The 14,781-nt window shown below is 39.3% G+C and overlaps 1 pseudogene; it reads left to right on the plus strand.

The window, feature by feature from the left end:
- The first annotated feature begins 257 nt into the window (after positions 1 to 257).
- On the plus strand, positions 258 to 1,214 carry LOC110574513 (annotated as a pseudogene).
- The last annotated feature ends 13,567 nt before the right edge of the window (positions 1,215 to 14,781 follow it).

Raw genomic sequence — 14,781 nt, forward strand, 5'->3', positions numbered from 1 at the left:
CTGTTTTTGTGCCAGTACCATACTGTCTAGATGATTACAGCTTTGTAATAGAGCTTGAGGTCTGGTATTGTGATGCCACCAGCTTTGCTTGGGATGCACATTCTTATTCTCAGCTGGCATGGTGGGGGGGTCCTGAGAGGCGATAGGTTCCATACAAAAACTATGGATATTCACATTTGAATGTAAAATAAAAATTGCAGAATTTCAATGATATTTGTAATGTTCATTATTGAGAAAATCAGTCATGTTATTTTTTATTCCATAGTAGTCACCTCCACCACATGGAACCAGGAAATGATACACAAATTTCAGAGTTTCACCTTTTGGGCTTATCAGAGGACCCAGAACTGCAGCCCCTCATATTTGGGCTTTTCCTTTCCATGTACGTGATCACTGTGTTTGGAAACCTGCTCATCATCTTTGCCATCAGCTCAGATTCCCACCTCCACACACCCATGTACTTCTTCCTGGCAAACCTGTCCTTTGTAGACATCTGTTTCATCTCAACTACAGTCCCCAAGATGCTTCAGAACATCCAGACTCAGAGCCAAGTAATAACCTATGGAGGCTGTATCACTCAGATATATTTTTTCCTACTCTTCACTGGATTGGATGACTTTCTCCTGGCTGTGATGGCCTATGACCGGTGTATGGCCATCTGTCACCCCCTATACTACACTGTCATCATGAAATCCACCTACTGTGTACTGCTGGTTCTGCTGTCCTGGATGATGAGTGCCCTGAATTCCTTATTACAAAGTTTAATGGTGTTGTGGTTGTTCTTCTGCAGAGAGGTGGAAGTCTCCCACTTTTTCTGTGAAATCAATCATGTAGTCCGACTTGCCTGTTCCAACACCTTACTTAATGACCTGATGATGTATTTTGCAGCTGTGCTGCTGGCTGGTGGTCCCCTCGCTGGGATTATTTACTCTTATTCTAAGATCGTTTCCTCCATACTTCATATCTCATCAGCTCAAAGCAAGTATAAAATATTTTCCACCTGTGCATCTCACCTCTTGGTTGTCTCCTTATTTTATTGTACAATCCTAGGAGTGTACCTTAGCTCTGCTGCTGCCCAGAGCTCCTGAGCAAGTGAAGTAGCCTCAGTGATGTACACGGTGGTCACACCCATGCTGAACCCATTCATCTATAGCCTGAGGAACAGAGACATAAAGAGGGCTCTGAAAAGAATTGTTGGGGTTCCAGTGATGTAAGAGCCATCATCCTGGGGCTGAAGAAATGCCCATGATTTAGGGCTCACAGTCTCAGAGAGAGGACCTGCTATTCTTTGATCAGACAGGGGAAGTAGAATCTGCTCCTTCTATTTATTTCCTGGAATTTCCAATTGTTTGAATTCAACTTTTCCACACATTTAAGTAACTCACTTTATTAATCCTCTGCTTTGTCTCATTTTTTTCATACATTCTAATGGTTTCCCCAACCTTGGATCACAAATGCCTAGAAATTTCTGTATTTTTCACCACGAGAGATGATGGACTCTGAAAAACAAACTGAGGGTTCTAGAGGGGAGGGGGGTGGGATGATGGGTTAGCCTGGTAATGCGTATTGAGGAGGGCACATTCTGCATGGAGCACTGGGTGTTATGCACAAACAATGAATCATGGAACACTACATCTAAAACTAATGATGTAATGTATGGGGATTAACATAAGAATAAAAAAAATAAAAAGAAAAAAAGAAATTTCTGTATTTTTCAAGGGGGCAAGTTTGATTTCTTCAAACAAATTTCATTTCAAATGACTTATATCATGCGATGTAAATTTTCTCTATGTTTCTCAAAAGAATAATCATGAGTTGTATTCTTCATATGGAAGACACTACATTGGCTACTAATTTCTTCACATGACTTTATTGTAGAGGAGAATACAAAACCACAGTTCTCCTTTGAGTCTGTCAATCTTTTTACATCCTCTTTTCACTCCTCTTCCTGAGAATGTGGTCTCTAGCATTGTTCTGTTTAAGTCTCAGGGTCCTGACAGGGATGCTCAGGCTAGGAAAGCCCAGGCACTGCCCTGCATCCGTGGGCTTGTGGACATTCCCACAGATGCCTCCCTGACCAGAATTTCTGCTGTGGCTGCACCAGCCCTTGGGTTCTTACTGTGGTTGCAATACACACTTCAGCAACACCCATCGGAGAACTCTAACAAAACCAGGTCTATTACAGTTCCTGGAGGACAGAGGCAGAAAAGTCTTGGGGGAAGAGATTCATAGCAAGAGAAAGAAAGGCTAGAATTAGGGAGTCCACAGGCAGAGTGGCTAGGGGTTCCTAAGTTCTCTCTTTATTGATCAGTTTAAAACATAAGAGTGAAATTCTGGTACAGAAACACAATGGAGGATCACTGATGTGTCAGTATCCAGGTTACCCAGGGCTTTCTGAAGAGATACTTCATGGCCGGGGCAGCCTGAGTGCTTATCTGATAATAGTATCACACACCTGACAATATGTTTATTCAGCATGATTGTCCTTGAAATGTATGCCTCAGAAATAAAAAGCTTAATGTCAGGAACTTTCTCTACAAACATGCTACTGTGCTTTAAAACTAGTCTCCTTGTTTTAGTTTAGTATTCACCTAGGTGTTCATAGTGCCTACTGTCACCACTTGCAAACACTGATTAGCAAACATATATGTCCCTGTGAGTCTACATGGAGAGACAAATTTGAATAAATAGATTGACCTCATATGTTCTTAGCATCAGAGAGACTGCAAATATGAGGATACATTTTCTTTGAGTAAATAAATACCCAGTAGTGGGATCCCTGGATCATAGAGTAGTTCTATTTTTAATTTTTACAAACCCTCACACTGAGAAAAAGAGACAAACAACAAAACAGATTCTTCGGGGCCCCTGGGTGGCTCAGTTGGTTGAGCGACTGCCTTCGGCCCAGGTCATGATCCTGGAGTCCCGGGATTGAGTCCTGCATCGGGCTCCCTGCTCAGCAGGGAGTCTGCTTCTCCCTCTGACCCTCCCCCCTCTCATGCTCTCTCTCTCTCAAATAAATAAAATCTTAAAAAAAACCCAAAACAGATTCTTCAATATGGAGAACAAAGTGGTGGTTTCCAGAGGGCAGGTAGATGGGGGGGATGGATGAATTAGGTAATGGGGATTAAAAATACACTTATTGTGATAAGCACTGAGTAATATATAGAATTGCTGAATCACTATATTGTACACCTTAAACTAATATTATGCTGTATTATACTGGAATTAAAAAAATAAAATTTTTAAGAACTATGAGGGTTCAACATTTCAAACCACCCATTTTATTACTATCTGAAATGTTTGTTTTCATGTTGTGCATCTATTTATTGAAGATAGAAGATTCATTGAGGTGAAGGATTGCTTAGTGTCTTCTGTTTTATCACCGAGTTATCTTCCTGTTTCTACCTGAAAACTTCCAATGCCTCCCGCTAATACGACTCTTTTATTGCTTCATGAAATAACTCCCCTTTCCTAATATATGTCACAAATACTAAGGGATGTTGAATTAACAATATCAGCATTATCAATGTCAAACCTCCTTCCTGCTCTGAAATCTCTTCCACCTGCATGATCAGAGGACACTTCACAAGAGAGCTGGATGTCCTGCAGATCCTGAGTTCAGGGTCACCAGTTCTTCTGCACAAATATGCATTTCCTTCAAATTCTCCCAGGTACCCAAAAGGAAGCCCACATAGAGTCACCTGGTCATAAAGTCAGCAGAAATAAATTTGAAAAACACAAAGATCATGACTGTTCTCTTTAATGTCAGATTATGTGCCACACATAAAAAGCAGCACACATTCTAATTGCCTCATGTCTGTTCATTTGGATTATTGTGTCAGTCAGCTCTTGCTGTGTAACAGACTGTCCTTGTCAAATGGGATATAAAATTACTTTTATAATCATATAGAATTATATGCTGGGGAGCATTTCTGATCTCTGCCCATCTCCTCCTGGATCTGGAGTCAGATGTGAATCTACATGGTGTTTCCAAGGCTCATCCATGATGTTGTGTGTGGTTGTAGTTCTCTTCTGCCTCAACCAATTCATGGGCTCTCATTACTACATTTCCATGTGTAGGCTAATCTATTCATAGAAAAAATTGGTTTATCATGTGAGTTCCTTAAATTTAATTCCATTGTTCATACATCCATATTAACACTCAGCTTTCTTCCCCATTAGAAGTGCTATCTCTCACCCTTCTTAAGTGAGAATTAGCTACCTGTGCTCTAGATCTTATGCATAGCCAAGCACCATTAGATTTATTCCACTGAATTAAATCACTGGAGTACAGTTACCCTCAATAACCTGCATATATAAAGTGTACACATTGGTAAATTAAAGGAACTACAGAAAAATGAAGAGTAAATTTTGCAAGTTTCCTATTTGTGTATGATTTAACACTGTACACTGTAAGTTTTAACTGCTTTGTTAAGTAATATTAAACTTAAGGATGCTGAGCATCATTTTCTCTATTTCTGAAGGTAATTTGGGATTCTAAACATAACTCCATACGGACATTGTTGGAAATGAATACAATTTGTGGACTTCCTTGTTTACCTCAAAGAAAACGTTTGAGGGTAATGACTTTGTCTTGTGTATGTGTGTGGTTGGATAAATTTTTCTTTCAAATAAGCTCACTCACACTTGTACACACACAGACACATTTATGATTTCATCTTTTAAGTTGAAAGGAATCTTGAGAAAGCTGGAGAGGAGAGCACTGAAAACAATGAACTTTTGAATGTATGTGAAATAAAAGGATGTAGAAATACAGACAAAGATGTATATTACAATGAGTGACCTCAATTTTGATCATGTGCTCCTTTCCTAAGTCACTGTCTCAAAGGCCTCAGAGTAAGACCTCATGTACATTTATGCCATGAGGAATTCACTGTATCAGTTGATGGGGCAGAATATAACCACATCAATTTAAAATTTCATATCTAACTGCTGTGGGTCTGTAATATAAATTGCCCTTATCCAAGGGAAGCCGGTGAGTGAATTGAGAGGCTTAAACTCAGTTCCTTCAAATAATTTTATGGGTTATGTCCATATGAGATTCCTCCCGCTGCTGTAAAATATCCCCACACTAGTTGCTTAAAACAAACACATACGTGCTCTTACAGTTCTGGAGGCAGAAGCTTGGAAGGAGTCTCTTTGGGCTAAATGCAAGATGTCTGCAGGGTTGAGTTCCTTCTAGAGACTCAAAGGAAAATCTATTTCCTTTCCATTTCCAATCTCTATTGCAGGCTGCCTGCATTCCTTGGCTCAGGCCACTTCCTCCACCTTCAGACCAGCAGAGTAGCATTTTCAAAGTCATTCTGATACCAACTCTTTTGTCTCCCTCCTCAACATTTGGAGGACTGTTGTGATTACATTAGTCCCAGTTGGATAATCGTGGCTAATCTTTTTATCTTTTTGTCTATTTTAAAAATTTATTTTTTATTTAAAAAAAATTTTAAATTGAAGTATAATTAACATACAGTGTTTTATTAGTTTCAGGGGTACAATATAATGATTCAATAAATCTATATATTTTGAGTATTCATTAAGAAATGTGTATTCTTTTCTGTCAGGTTATTTTTTATCCATCTTTATTTTTTTTCTTATTTAACATATAATGTATTATTTGTTTCAGGGGTACCGGTCTGTGATTCTTCAGTCTTACACAATTCACAACACTTACCATAGTACATACCCTCCCCAATATCCGTCACCCAACCACCCCACCCCTCCACTCCAGCAACCCTAAGTTTGTTTCCTGAGATTAAGAATCTTTTATGGTTTGTCTCCCTCTCTGGTTTCATCTTGTTTCATTTTCCGTCCCTTCTCCTATGATCCTCCATCTTGTTTCTCAAATTCCTCATATCAGTGAGATCATATGATAATCGTTTTTCTCTGATTGACTTATATCACTTAGCATAATACCCTCTCATTCCATCCACATCATTGCCAATGGCAAGATTTCATTTTTTTGATGGCTGCATGATATTCCATTGTATATATATATATACCACATCTTTATCCATTCATCTGTTGATGGACATCTAGGCTCTTTCCATAGTTTGGCTGTTGTGGAAATTGCTGCTATAAACATTGGGGTGCATGTGCCCCTTCAGATCACTACATTTGTATCTTTGGGGTAAATACCCAGTAGTGCAATTGCTGGGTCGTAGGGTAGCTCTATTTTCAACTTTTTGAGGAACCTCCATACTGTTTTCCAGAGTGGCTGCACCAGCATTACATTCCCACCACCAGTGTAGGAGGGTTCCCCTTTCTCCACATCCTTGCCAACATCTATCATTTCCTGACTTGTTAATTTTAGCCATTCTCAATAGTGTGAGGTGGTATCTCATTGAGGTTTTGATTTGTATTTCCCTGATGCTGAGGGATGTTAGCATTTTTTTCATGTGCCTGTTGGCCATTTGGATGTCTTCTTTGCAGAAATGTCTGTTTATGTCTTCTGCCCATTTTTTGATTGGATCATTTGTTCTTTGGGTGTTGGGTTTGATAAGTTCTTTATAGATTTTGGATACTAGCCCTTTATCTCATATGGCATTTGCAAATATCTTTTCCTATACTATTGGTTGTCTTTTCGTTTTGTTGACTGTTTCCTTTGCTGTGCAAAAGCTTTTTATCTTGATGAAGTCCCAATAGTTCATTTTTGCCCTTGCTTCCCTTGCCTTTGGTGATGTTTCTAGGAAGAAGTTGCTTTGGCTGAGGTCAAAGAGGTTGCTGCCTGTGTTCTCCTTTAGGATTTGGATGGACTCCTGTCTCACACTGAGGTCTTTCAACCATTTGGAGTCTATTTTTGTGTGTGGTGTAAGGAAATGGTCCAGTTTCATTCTTCTGCATGTGGCTATCCAATTTTCCCAACACCATTTGTTGAAGACTGTCTTTTTTCCATTGGACATTCTTTCCTGCTTAGTCAAAAATTAGTTGACCATACAGTTGAGGGTCCATTTCTGGGCTCTCTATTCTGTTCCGTTGATCTATGTGTCTGTTTTTGTGCCAGTACCATACTGTCTTGATGATGACAGCTTTGTAATAGAGCTGGAAGTCCGGAATTGTGATGCCACTAGCTTTGCTTTTCTTTTTCAACATTCCTCTGGCTATTCAGGTTCTTCTCTGGTTCCATACAAATTTTAGGATTAGTTGTTCCATTTCTTTGAAAAAAGTTGATGGTATTTTGATAGGGGTTGCATTAAATGTGTAGATTGCTCTAAGCATAGACATTTTCACAATATTTGTTCCTCTAATCCATGAGCATGGAATGTTTTTCCATTTCTTTGTGTCTTCCTCAATTTCTTTCATGAGTATTTTATAGTCTTCTGAGTACAGATCTGTTGCCTTTTTGGTTAGATTTATTCCTACGTATTTTATGGTTTGGGTGCAATTGTAAATGGGATCAACTCCTTAATTTCTCTTTCTTCTGTCTTGTTGTTGGTGTATAGAAATGCCACTGATTTCTGTGCACTGATTTTATATCCTGTTATTTTACTGAATTCCTACATGAGTTCTAGCAGTTTTGGGGTGGAGTCTTTTCGGTTTTCCATATAAAGTATCATATCATCTGCAAAGAGTGAGAGTTTGACTTCTTCTTTGCCGATTTGGATGCCTTTTATTTCTTTTTGTTGTCTGATTGCTGAGGCTAGGATCTAGTACTATGTTGAATAGCAGTGGTGATAGTGGACATCCCTGCCACGTTCCTGAGCTTAGGGGAAAAGCTCTCAGTTTTTCCCCATTGAGAATGATATTCACTGTGGGTTTTTCATAGATGGTTTTTATGATATTGAGGTATGTACCCACTATCCCTATACTCTGAAGAGTTTTGATCAAGAAGGATGCTGTACTTTGTCAAATGCTTTTTCTGCATCTATTGAGAGGATCATATGGTTCCTGTTCTTTCTTTTACTAATGTATTGTATCACATTGATCGATTTGCAGATGTTGAACCAACCTTGCATCCCAGGAATAAATCCCACTTGGTCGTGGTGAATAATCCTTTTAATGTACTGTTGGATCCTATTGGATGGTATTTTGCTGAGAATTTCTGCATCCATGTTCATCAGGGATATTGGTCTGTAGTTCTCCTTTTTGATGGAGTCTTTGTCTGGTTTGGGATCAAGGTAATGCTGGCCTCATAAAATGAGTTTGGAAGTTTTCCTTCCATTTCTATGTTTTGGAACAGTTTCAGAAGAATAGGTATTAATTCTTCTTTAAATGTTGGTAGAATCCCTGGGAAGCCATCTGGCCCTGGGCTAATATTTGTTGGAAGATTTTTGATTACTGCTTCAATTTCGTTACTGGTTATGGTCTTCTCAGGTTTTCTATTTCTTCCTGGTTCAGTTTTGGTAGTTTATATGTCTCTAGGAATGCATCCATTTCTTCCAGATTATCTAATTTGCTGGCATATTGTTGCTCATAATATGTTCTTGTAATTGTTTATATTTCTTTGGTGTTGGTTGTGATCGCTCCTCTTTCATTCATGATTTTATTTATTTGGGTCCTTTCTCTTTTCTTTTTGATAAGTCTGGCCAGGGGTTTATCAATCTTATTAATTCTTTCAAAGAACCAGCTCCTAGTTTTGTTGATCTGTTGTACAGTCCTTTTGGTTTCTATTTCATTGATTTCTGCTCTGATCTTTATTCTTTCTCTTCTCCTGCTGGCTTTAGGCTTTATTTGCTGTTCTTTCTCCAGCTCCTTTAGGTGTAGAGTTAGGTTGTGTATTTGAGACCTTTCTTGTTTCTTGAGAAAGGCTTATATTGCTATATACTTTCCTCTAAGGACTGCCTTTGCTGCATCCCAAAGATTTTGAACAGTTGTGCTTTCATTTTCGTTTGTTTCCATGAATTTTTAAAATTCTTCTCCAATTTCCTGGTTGATCCATTCATTCTTTAGTAGGATGCTCTTTAGTCTCCAAGTATTTGAGTTCTTTCCAACTTTCCTCTTGTGATTGAGTTCTAGTTTCAAAGCATTGTGGTCCAAAAATATGCAGGGAATGATCCCAATCTTTTGGTACTAGTTGAGACCTGATTTGTGACCTAGGATGTGATGTATTCTGGAGAATGTTCCATGGGCACTAGAGAAGAATGTGTATTCTGTTGCTTTGGGATGGAATGTTCTGAATATATCTGTGAAGCCATCTGGTCCAGTGTGTCATTTAAAGCCTTTATTTCCTTGTTAATCTTTTGCTGAGATGATCTGTCCATTTCAGTGAGAGGGGTGTTAATGTCCCCTACTACTATTGTATTATTGTTGATGTTTTTCTTTGTTATTTTGTTTTGTTATTAATTGGCTTATATAATTGGCTGCTCCCATGTTAGGGGCATAGATATTTAAAATTGTTAGAGCTTCTTGTTGGATAGACCCTTTAAGTATGATATAGTGTCCTTCCTCATCTCTTATTACAGTCTTTGGTTTAAAATCTAATTTGTCTCATATAAGGATTGCCACCCCAGCTTTCTTTTGATGCCCATTAGCATGGTAAATTGTTTTACACACCCTCACTTTCAATCTGGAGGTATCTTTGGGTCTAAAATGAGTCTCTTGTAGACAGCATATCGATGGGTCTTGTTTTTTTATCCAATCTGATAGCCTGTGTCTTTTGATTGGGGCATTTAGCCCATTTACATTCAGGGTAACTATTGAAAGATAGGAATTTAGTGCCATTGTATTGCCTGTAAGGTGACTGTTACTGTATATTGTCTGTGTTTCTTTCTGGTCTGTTTTGCTTTTAGGTTCTTCTTTGCTTAGAGGACCCCTTTCAGTATTTCTTGTAGGGCTAGTTTCGTGTTTGCAAATTCCTTTAGTTTTTGTTTGTCCTGGAAGCTTTTTAGCTCACCTTCTGTTTTCAATGACAGCCTAGCTGGATATAGTATTCTTGGCCGCATATTTTTCTCATTTAGTGCTCTGAATATATCCTGCCAGTCCTTTCTGGCTTGCCAGGTCTCTGTGGATAGGTCTGTTGCCAAGCTAATGTTTCTACCATTGTACTTTACATATCTCTTCTCCCGAGCTGCTTTCAGGATTTTCTCTTTGTCTCTGAGACTCGTAAGTTTTACTATTAGATGTTGGGGTGTTGACTTATTTTTATTGATTTTGAGGGGGGGTTCTCTGTGCCTCTTGGGTTTTGATGCCTGTTTCTTTCCCCAAATTAGGCAAGTTCTCTGCTATAATTTGCTCCAATATACCTTCTGCCCCTCTCTCTCTTTCTTCTTCTTCTGGAATCCCAATTATTCTAATGTTTCACTTTATGGTATCACTTATCTCTTGAATTCTCCCCTTGTGATCCAGTAGTTGTTTATCTCTCTTTTTCTCAGCTTCTTTATTCTTCATCATTTGGTCTTCTATATCTCTAATTCTGTCTTCTACCTCATTTATCCTAGCAATTACAGCCTCCATTTTTAAAATTTTTTTATTGTTATGTTAATCACCATACATTACATCATTTGTTTTTGATGTGGTGTTCCATGATTCATTGTTTGTGCATAACACCCAGTACTCCATGCAGAATGTGCCCTCTTTAATACCCATCACCAGGCTAACCCATCCTCCCACTCCCCTCCCCTCTAGAACCCTCAGTTTGTTTTTCAGAGTCCATCGTCTCTCATGGTTCATCTCCCCCTCTGATTTTCCCCCCTTCATTCTTCCCCTCCTGCTATCTTCTTTTTTTTTTCCTTAACATATATTGCATTATTTGTTTCAGAGGTACAGATCTGTGATTCAACAGTCTTGCACAATTCACAGTGCTCACCATAGCACATACCCTCCCCAATGTCTATCACCTAGCAACCCCATCCCTCCCATCCCCCCCACTCCAGCAACCCTCAGTTTGTTTCCTGCGATTAAGGATTCCTCATATCAGTGAGATCATATGATACATGTTTTTCTCTGATTGACTTATTTCGCTCAGCATAACACCCTCCAGTTCCATCCATGTCGTTGTAAATGGCAAGATCTCATTCCTTTTGATGGCTGCATAATATTCCATTGTACATATACAGCACATCTTCTTTATCCATTCATCTGTCGATGGACATCTTGGCTCTTTCCACAGTTTGGCTATTGTGGACATTGTAGAGCCTCCATTTTTTATTGCACCTCATTAATAACCTTTTTGATTTTGACTTGGTTAGATATTAGTTCTTTTATTTCTCCAGAAAGGGTTTCTCTAATATTTTCCATGCTTTTTTCAAGCCCAGCTGGTATCTTTATAATCATCATTCTGAACTTTAGTTCTGACGTCTTAACTAATGTCTCTATTGATTAGGTCCCTGGCCTTCAGTACTGCCTCTTGTTCTTTTTTTTGAGGTGAGTTTTTCCATCTTGTCATTTTGTCCAGAGGAGAATAGATGGATGGGAGAACAAAATGGTAAAATGGTAACAAGAATCCCAGTAAAATATACACTAAACAAATCAAAAGAGACTTGAAACTGTGGGGAAAAGAAAGGGGAAAAAAGAATATGATCAGGCTGGTGAATAGAACAGAGCCACACACTAGATTTTGGGTGTATTTTGGTGTGTTAGAAAAAATTGCCTCCCAAAATTTTAAAGAAAGAAAAACTGATATATATTCAAAAATAAGGGTAATTATGATGAAGGGATAGAATGAGACTGTAAAGATGAAAATTAAAAATATTTTAAGAAAGGAACTGTTAAGGTAAGAAGTTGGTTGAAAAAAGAATGAAAAAACAGAGAGAATGTGATCAGCCGGGAGACTAGGACAGCATCATACACTAGATTTAGGGTATATTTTGATCTGTTAGAAGAAAGTGTATGCCCGAATTTTTAAATTAATTAATTTATCTTTATTTATTTTTTGTTTTTTAAATTTAATTTAATTATGTTATGTTAGTCACCATGCAGTATGTTTTTAGTGTTTGATAAAGTGTTCCATGATTCATTGTTTTCGTATAACACCCAGTGCTCCATGCACTACATGCCCTCCTTAATACCCATCACTGGGCAAACCTATCCCCCCACCCCACCCCCAAAACCCTCAGTTTGTTTCTTGGAGTTCACAGTCTCTCATGGTTCATCTCCCCCTCCGATTTCCGCTCCTTCATTTTTCCCTTCCTTCTCCTAATGTCCTCCATGCTATTCCTTATGTTCCACAAATAAGTGAAACCCTATGATAATTGACTTTCTCTGCTTGACTTATTTCACTTAGCATAATCTCCTCCAGTCCCATCCATGTTGATGTAAAAGTTGGGTATTCATCCTTTCTGATGGCTGAGTAATATTCCATTGTATATATGGACTACATCTTCTTTATCCATTCATCTGTTGAAGGGCATATCAGCTCTATCCACAGTTTGGCTATTGCGGACATTGCTGCTCTGAACATTGGGGTGCATATGGCCCTTCTTTTCACTACATCTGTGTCTTTGGGGTAAATACCCAGGAGTGCAATTGCTGGGTCATAGGGTAGCTCTACTTTTAATTTTTTGAGGCACCTCCACACTATTTTCCAAAGTGGCTGTACCAACTTGCACTACCACCAACAGTGAAAGAGGGTTCCCTTTTCTCTACCTCTCCAACATTTGTTTTTTGCCTTGTCAATTTTTGCCATTCTAACTGATTTAACATTGTATCTCAATGTGGTTTTGATTTGAATTTCCCTGATGGCTAATGATGATGATGAACATTTTTTCATGTGTCTGTTAGCCATTTGTATGTCTTCTTTTGAAAAATGTCTGTTATTTTATTTTATTTTATTTTTTATTTTATTTATTTTTTTAAAGATTTTATTTATTTGTTTGACAGAGAGAGACACAGCGAGAGGCGGAACACAAGCAGGGGGCGTGGGGGAGGGAGAAGCAGGCTTCCCGTCGAGCAGGGAGCCCGATGCGGGGCTCGATCCCAGGAACCTGGGATCATGACCTGAGCCGAAGGCAGACGCTTAACGACTGAGCCACCCAGGCGCCCTAATGTCTGTTATTTTAAAGAAAGAAAAACATATATATACAAAAAATAAGGTTAAATACAATGAAGTGATAGAATATGATTGTAAAAATGAAAAGTAAAAAAGAGTTTACAAAAGGAATTGATAAGATGTTGGTTGAAAATGGAAAGAAGAAAAATTCAACTAAGAAAATAGACAAGGAAAAAAAATAAAGAAAATTTTAAAAATTAACTTTGAAAGACTAAAGAATCATGGGAAAACAGCCAATAATTCTATGTGCTGTATTCCCCTAGCGCTGGAGTTTGCAGTTCTCATTTATTGGTAAACTTGGTCTTAGCTGGATGTTCTTGCTGATCTTCTGGGGGAGGGTCCTGTTGCAGTGATTTTCAAATGTGTTTGCCTCAGGCAGAATTGCATCAGCCTTGCCAGGGGCCAGGCTAAGTCATCTGCTTGGGTTTGCTCTCAGTACGTTTTGTTCCCTGAAAGCTTTCCATACAGCTTTGGAGGACAAGAATGAAAATGACGGCCTCCCAATCTCTGGTCCTGGAGGAGCCAAGAGCTTGGGCCCCACTCCTCAGTGAGCCCTCAGAGAAAAGCAGTCAATCACTCCTGTCTCCCTGGTCTCTGGCCGCACTCCGTGCTTACTTGGCCTGTGACCGAGCTTTTCTATCTCTGGCACATGACCCCGTTTGGAGTCTCTAAACCCAGCAGATTCCTGCGGCAGTCTCCTGTGTTACTATTCCCTGGGGAAGAAGGGGAGTCTCCCTGTATCTGGTGCTTGTTGGTCTCTGCTTGAAGAGCAGTGGCCCGACTGTGCTGGGGATCCCAGTTTATGGCAACCCCAAGCTGAGAGCCCACTCCTCAGCTCTGTCTTTGCAGCCAGCTTCTCTGCTCTGATACCTGGGAGCTCTGCCACACTCAGGCACCCCTGGTCTTCCTGTGACCCCAAGGGTCCTGAGACCACACTGTTCCAGCTAGGGTTCCACCCCTTGCTTAGCCACTGGGGCGATGTCCCTTAGTGGAGCAGACTTCTAAATGTTGTGATTTTGTGCTCTGCTGCTCTATCACTGGCTGCACCCAGCTAACGGAGGCTCCACCCTGCCATGGTCTATCTTCCCATGTATTGCCTCCCATTCCTTCTCCTCATGTCCTACCTTCCAGAAAGTGGTTGCTTTTCTGTTCATAGAATTGCTGCTATTCTTGTCTTCGATCTCTTGAGTCTGAATGGTTTGATAACTACTAGCTGAATTCCTGGGACCAGACGAAATTTAGGTCTCCTGCTCCTCCGCCATCTTGCTCCTCCCCGATGATGAGCGTATTCTTAATTCTTTTCACCTATTTCACCCATCCCTCACCCACCTCCCCTCTGGTAACCAGCAGTTTGTTCTCTGTAGTTAAGAGTCTATTTTTTTAGCTTACCTCTTTTTCTTTGTTTTGTTTCTTAAATATCAAATATATCCATTCATCTATTGATGGACACTTGGGTTGGGCTGCCTCCATATTTTGGTTATTGTAAACAATGCTGCAATAAACGTTGGGTGCGTATATATTTTTGAATTAGTGTTTTTGTCTTCTTTTGGAAGTAGATTACTTGATCATGTGGTATTTCTATTTTTAATATTTTGAACCTACATACTGTTTTCCACAGTGGCTGCACCAGTTTGCATTCCCACCAACAGTGAAAAAGGTTCCCTCCTCTCCACATCCTCCCCAACACTTGTCATTTCTTGTCTTTTTATACTAGCCATTCTGACTGTTGTGAGGTGATAGTCTTATTCTTTTGGATGTCACATAGATGGAATGATTTTATTTCTTTTTCAGATTGTTCACTGTTTGTATATAGAGAAGCAACTGATTTTTTGAGGGCT

Source organism: Neomonachus schauinslandi, chromosome 1 (genome assembly GCF_002201575.2).
Source record: "Neomonachus schauinslandi chromosome 1, ASM220157v2, whole genome shotgun sequence".
NCBI classification, from domain to species: domain Eukaryota; kingdom Metazoa; phylum Chordata; class Mammalia; order Carnivora; family Phocidae; genus Neomonachus; species Neomonachus schauinslandi.